Genomic DNA, 6,840 nt, shown 5'->3' on the forward strand with positions numbered 1-6,840 from the left:
GCACGCCACAAGCGGGGTCGCTAGGCTCAGTAGCCAGTAATACAGAATGGGTTAGCAGAGGGGAACCTAAGCTAAGAAGAAGGATAGACAGAGAAGCAGGAGAAATGCAAATAAACATGTGCACATGAAAAATAACTCAAGTCATAGTTCAAAACACATCTATCTCAGTACATAAGCTATGCCCAGTGCCTACTGTGTGAGATGAAGAGGGAGATCCAGTTTCCAAAGGCTCGGTACGTCCGTCTGGAAATGGGGATTGCAGTCCACGTTTCTCTCGTCCTCGAGAGTTTGGGGCTGCAAAAGTCTTTGTTGTTGCGGCTTCGAGATTCTTCGGTTGAATCCCAAATGCGAGAAGTTTGTTCCACGGAGGCGTGCGTGGATATTTCCTCGCAGTGAACTCGCCTTTAGTTCACAGTGTCCGGATGAAAGTCTTAAGATATGTCCAGGCAAGGTCTTAGACTTGAAGTGAGGAATTCTTTGCAAAGGTGTTTTAAGCTTACAGTGTGTGTAAGATGAACTCAGCAGTCTATGTTTGTTATTCGGCCAGATATCAAACAATACTGTGTCCAAAGGTTGATGCGCAAGTTGCTCTATGCGTCTCGTCCGTCCCGCGGTCAAAACTAGAGTGAGGAACAAAGGCCCTTGGGAGACCCTTAGGTGTTGACCAGGTGATTGTGGGTGGGGCTTTGGTCACAGTGCCTCCTAAAGGAGGAGGACTGAGAACAACATGGCAGGGACCCTGGGCCAGCCATTTGGTGGTCAGAGGGGAAGTAACTCTTTTACTAGTGATTATTGATGACCTTCGTTTCAATCATCATTAGTTTGAGTCACATGATTCTCATAACTTTGTCATGAGTTTCTCTGCGTAGAGAAGTGGCAGGAATTGTACCTACAGCGCTTAAGTGGTATGAAAGGATTCATGAGTCAAGTTCACAAACTGCATGCATAGTCAAATACGTTGTTGAGGAAGTTTGCTAATCGACTGTCAAAAATGACACCAAGTGGATTTTGACTCTTTTTTGGTCCATATTGAATACGAACTCTTATCTTTTGTACCATCCAGGAGTCGACAGTCAGCAAAGGCACCCAGTGGACTTTGACTCTCTTTTTTTTTACATCATATCCAGTGGTAAATCCAAACTTCTGCCCCAACCGGGAATCGAACCCGAGTCACAAGAATGGGAATCTTGTACGATACCACTACACTATTGGCACTTAAGTGATATGAAAGGATTCATGAGTCAAGTTCACAAACTGCATGCATAGTCAAATACGTTGTTGAGGAAGTTTGCTAATCAACTGTCAACAACGACATCCAGTGGATTTTGACTGTTTTTTTTAGTCCATATTGAATACGAACACTTATCTTTTTCACCTTCCATGACGACTGGCAACAAAGCCACCCAGTGGACTTTGACTCTCTTTTTTTTCCATCATATCCAGTGGTAAATCCTAACCTCTGCGCCAACCAGGAATCGAACCCGGGTCACAAGAATGGGAATCTTGTATGATACCACTACACTATTGGCGCTTAAGTGATATGAAAGGATTCATGAGTCAAGTTCACAAACTGCATGCATAGTCAAATACGTTGTTGAGGAAGTTTGCTAATCGACTGTCAACAATGACACCCAGTGGATTTTGACTCTTTTTTGGTCCATATTGAATACGAACTCTTATCTTTTGTACCACCCAGGAATCAACAGTCAGCAAAGCCACCCATTGGACTTTGACTCTCTTTTTTTTCCATCATATCCAGTGGCAAATCCAAACTTCTGCGCCAACCGGGAATCGAACCCGAGTCACAAGAATGGGAATCTTGTATGATACCACTACACTATTGGCGCTTAAAGGGCCACTCCACCCATTTTGAATTAGGCTTTCCATTGATAGACACCCAGTCATACTTTTGAATGGTCTTTCAAAAATCTCTCAATTCCCCCTGAGATTGGAGAAATCCACATTCATCTCTTAACACTTCCTATGTCAATGATGTAAAAATGGTCATTTTGCATCATCGACATAGGAAGTGTAAGAGAGGTGGATTTCTGTTTAGACTACAAGCCTTTTTCCCACCTTTTCAACCCCGCCCATAGGGGGTTGGACCTAATGCTCTAACAGACCTATCACAGATCAGTGTCCCAGTGCTTTTGAAATCACTGGCATTGAGGCTCCAGTAAGCACTGTTGCCAGATTGGGCTGTTTCCCACCCAATTGGGCTGCTTGGGATGGCCGTCTGCGGGTAAAAATGGCATTTTACAGGAAAACTCGCCCAATCTTTCCCATCGACATCAATAGAATTGGGCGGGATTTAGTGCTTCCAGGCGGGTTTTGAGCATTTTTTGGGCTGGAAATCATCAGCCTCATCTGGCAACACTGCCAGTAAGTCACTGGCATAGCTGGAAAGGAGAAGCTGGAGCACACTGCAGCTTAGTTTTCAAGACTTTATTTTGTGCACACACCCGACCAACGTTTCGGTGTTGCTACACCTTCTTCAGAGTCAAATGATAGCAAGAGAGAGACACACATTTCAGGACTTGACATGCACAGGTGATCCCACTTGGTTTGGCTAAATTGGTCTCATCTCATTGTAGGTAATTGACAACACCCCCTCAACACCAGGACAAGATTGCAGACAATTAGACCAGTGTTTCCCAACCAGGGGTACGTGTACCACTAGGGGTACGCGAGCACACTGCAGGGGGTACTTGGAAAGATGTTGTTATTATAACACATGTATGGAGCAGTCAAATCAGGAGAGAGAAAGCCATATATAACAGGAATTAGGGGGTACTCATGGCTCAACTAAGAGGTTTAGGGGGTACGCGAGACAAAAAAGATTGGGAAACACTGAATTAGACAGAGAGGCTTTGTGGAAAGGCATTTTGGATTCATACTCTAAATTCAGTGGAGCCTCAGGGCATAAATGAGGAACACAATATGTCTTGCTCGCTGTTACAAATAGTTCCAGCAACGCGGCTGTATTGTAGCTGTGGTTTTATTGACAATGTTCTTTGTGTATTGTTTTTTTCACTTTTTTATTTTGTTTTGGGAAGTTGGCAAGCTGTCTAATTGTCTACAATCTTGTCCTGGTGTTGGGGGTGGGGTCAATTACCTGCAATGAGATCAGACCAATTTAGCCAAACCAAGTAGGATCACCTGTGAATGTCAAGTCTTGAAATGTGTGTCTCTCTCTTGCTATCATTTGACTCTGAAGGTGTAGCAACACAGAAACGTTGGTCGCGTGTGTGCACAAAATAAAGTCTTGAAAACTAAGCTGCAGTGTGCTCCAGCCTCTCCTTTCCAGTGATGTCTGTCCCACTGTGATGCACCTGCAAGCAGGGTTGCCAGATGAGGCTGATGATTTCCAGCCCAAAAAATGCTCAAAACCAGCCTAGAAGCTCAAAATCCCGCCCAATTCTATTGATTTCTATGGCTAAAATTGTGCGGGTTTTTCTGCTAAATGCCATTTTTACCCGCACACGACCATCCTAAGCAGCCCAATTGGGCGGGAAACAGCCCAATCTGGCAACACTGCCTGCAAGATGAGGGAGGGATGATGCATAGAGTCCCAAATAACTGGGTGTGGCCTGTGGAACTTGAGCATTGCAGTGCATTATGGGGATTGTTGTCACAAATCCACAAGCACTGAAAAGTCATTTTCTGTCTTTTCTTGGCCAAGAAGGCACCAAATTAGAAATGTACGTTACTATTCTACTATACATATGACCCACTTTCAGTAACATATTCATGTCTCCACCGGTGGAATGCCCCTTTAAGTGATATGAAAGGATTCATGAGTCAAGTTCACAAACTGCTTGCGCAGTCAAAGACGTTGTTGAGGATGTTTGTTAATCAACTGTCAACAACGGCATCCAGTGGATTTTGACTGTTTTTTTTTAGTCCATATTGAATACGAACACTTATCTTTTTCACCTTCCATGACGACTGGCAACAAAGCCACCCAGTGGACTTTGACTCTCTTTTTTTTCCATCATATCCAGTGGTAAATCCAAACTTCTGCGCCAACCGGGAATCGAACCCGGGTCACAAGAATGGGAATCTTGTATGATACCACTACACTATTGGCGCTTAAGTGATATGAAAGGATTCATGAGTCAAGTTCACAAACTGCATGCATAGTCAAATACGTTGTTGAGGAAGTTTGCTAATCGACTGTCAACAATGACACCCAGTGGATTTTGACTCTTTTTTGGTCCATATTGAATACGAACTCTTATCTTTTGTACCATCCAGGAGTCGACAGTCAGCAAAGGCACCCAGTGGACTTTGACTCTCTCTTTTTTTTTTTTACGTCATATCCAGTGGTAAATCCAAACTTCTGCGCCATCCGGGAATTGAACCCAGGTCACAGGAATGGGAATCTTGTGTGATACCACTACACTATTGGCACTTAAGTGATATGAAAGGATTCATGAGTCAAGTTCACAAACTGCATGCGTAGTCAAATACGTTGTTGAGGAAGTTTGCTAATCAACTGTCAACAACGACATCCAGTGGATTTTGACTGTTTTTTTAGTCCATATTGAATACGAACTCTTATCTTTTTCACCTTCCATGACGACTGGCAACAAAGCCACCCAGTGGACTTTGACTCTCTTTTTTTTCCATCATATCCAGTGGTAAATCCTAACCTCTGCGCCAACCAGGAATCGAACCCGGGTCACAAGAATGGGAATCTTGTATGATACCACTACACTATTGGCGCTTAAGTGATATGAAAGGATTCATGAGTCAAGTTCACAAACTGCATGCATAGTCAAATACGTTGTTGAGGAAGTTTGCTAATCGACTGTCAACAATGACACCCAGTGGATTTTGACTCTTTTTTGGTCCATATTGAATACGAACTCTTATCTTTTGTACCATCCAGGAGTCAACAGTCAGCAAAGCCACCCATTGGACTTTGACTCTCTTTTTTTTTACATCATATCCAGTGGTAAATCCAAACGTCTGCGCCAACCGGGAATCGAACCCGGGTCACAAGAATGGGAATCTTGTATGATACCACTACACTATTGACGCTTAAGTGATATGAAAGGATTCATGAGTCAAGTTCACAAACTGCTTGCGCAGTCAAAGACGTTGTTGAGGATGTTTGTTAATCAACTGTCAACAACGGCATCCAGTGGATTTTGACTGTTTTTTTTAGTCCATATTGAATACGAACACTTATCTTTTTCACCTTCCATGACGACTGGCAACAAAGCCACCCAGTGGACTTTGACTCTTTTTTTCCATCATATCCAGTGGTAAATCCAAACTTCTGCGCCAACCGGGAATCGAACCCGGGTCACAAGAATGGGAATCTTGTATGATACCACTACACTATTGGCGCTTAAGTGGTATGAAAGGATTCATGAGTCAAGTTCACAAACTGCATGCATAGTCAAATACGTTGTTGAGGAAGTTTGCTAATCGACTGTCAACAATGACACCCAGTGGATTTTGACTCTTTTTTGGTCCATATTGAATACGAACTCTTATCTTTTGTACCATCCAGGAGTCGACAGTCAGCAAAGGCACCCAGTGGACTTTGACTCTCTCTTTTTTTTTTTTACGTCATATCCAGTGGTAAATCCAAACTTCTGCGCCAACCGGGAATCGAACCCGAGTCACAAGAATGGGAATCTTGTATGATACCACTACACTATTGGCGCCTAAGTGATATGAAAGGATTCATGAGTCAAGTTCACAAACTGCTTGCGCAGTCAAAGACGTTGTTGAGGATGTTTGTTAATCAACTGTCAACAACGGCATCCAGTGGATTTTGACTGTTTTTTTTAGTCCATATTGAATACGAACACTTATCTTTTTCACCTTCCATGACGACTGGCAACAAAGCCACCCAGTGGACTTTGACTCTCTTTTTTTCATCTTATCCAGTGGTAAATCCAAACTTCTGCGCCACCCGGGAATCGAAGAATGGGAAGAAGAATTGTTATCTTGTATGATACCACTACACTATTGACGCTTAAGTGATATGAAAGGATTCATGAGTCAAGTTCACAAACTGCATGCATAGTCAAATACGTTGTTGAGGAAGTTTGCTAATCGACTGTCAAAAATGACACCAAGTGGATTTTGACTCTTTTTTGGTCCATATTGAATACAAACTCTTATCTTTTGTACCATCCATGACTCGACAGTAAGCAAAGGCACCCAGTGGACTTTGACTCTATTGTTTTTCATCATATCCAGTGGTAAATCCAAACTTCTGCGCCAAACGGGAATCAAACCCGGGTCACAAGAATGGGAACCTTGTATGATACCACTACACTATTGGCGCTTAAGTGATATGAAAGTATTCATGAGTCAAGTTCACAAACTGCATGCGTAGTCAGATACGTTGTTGAAGAAGTTTGCTAATCAACTGTCAACAATGACATTCAGTGGATTTTGACTGTTTTTTTTAGTCAATATTGAATACGAACTCTTATCTTTTTCACCGTCCATGACGACTGACAACAAAGCCACCCAGTGGACTTTGACTCTCTTTTTTTTTCCCATCATATCCAGTGGTAAATCCAAAATTTCTGCGCCAACGGGAATTGAACCCAGGTCACAAGAATGGGAATCTTGTATGATACCACTACACTATTGGCACTTGAGAGGTATGAAAGGATTCATGAGCCAAGTTCACAAACTGCATGCATAGTCAAATATGTTGTTGAGGAAGTGTCCTTATCAACTGTCAACAATGACATCCAGTGGATTTTAATTGTTTTTTTGGTCCATATTGAATACGAACACTTACCTTTTGTACCATCCAGGAGTCGACAGTCAGCAAAGGCACCCAGTGGACTTAGACTCTCTTTT

At 42.7% G+C, this 6,840-nt stretch overlaps 3 non-coding genes across 3 annotated transcripts; all 3 read right to left on the reverse strand.

Annotated features, from left to right (window-relative positions):
* Positions 1-4,021: 4,021 nt before the first annotated feature.
* trnag-ccc (transfer RNA glycine (anticodon CCC)) lies at positions 4,022-4,092 on the reverse strand. The gene has a single exon. It is a non-coding gene; the product is annotated as a tRNA-Gly (tRNA).
* Positions 4,093-4,975: 883 nt separating this feature from the next.
* Positions 4,976-5,046, reverse strand: trnag-ccc (transfer RNA glycine (anticodon CCC)). Its single transcript has one exon. It is a non-coding gene; the product is annotated as a tRNA-Gly (tRNA).
* Positions 5,047-5,288: 242 nt separating this feature from the next.
* On the reverse strand, positions 5,289-5,359 carry trnag-ccc (transfer RNA glycine (anticodon CCC)). The gene has a single exon. It is a non-coding gene; the product is annotated as a tRNA-Gly (tRNA).
* Positions 5,360-6,840: the final 1,481 nt, after the last annotated feature.

Source organism: Engraulis encrasicolus, unplaced genomic scaffold (genome assembly GCF_034702125.1).
Source record: "Engraulis encrasicolus isolate BLACKSEA-1 unplaced genomic scaffold, IST_EnEncr_1.0 scaffold_517_np1212, whole genome shotgun sequence".
NCBI classification, from domain to species: domain Eukaryota; kingdom Metazoa; phylum Chordata; class Actinopteri; order Clupeiformes; family Engraulidae; genus Engraulis; species Engraulis encrasicolus.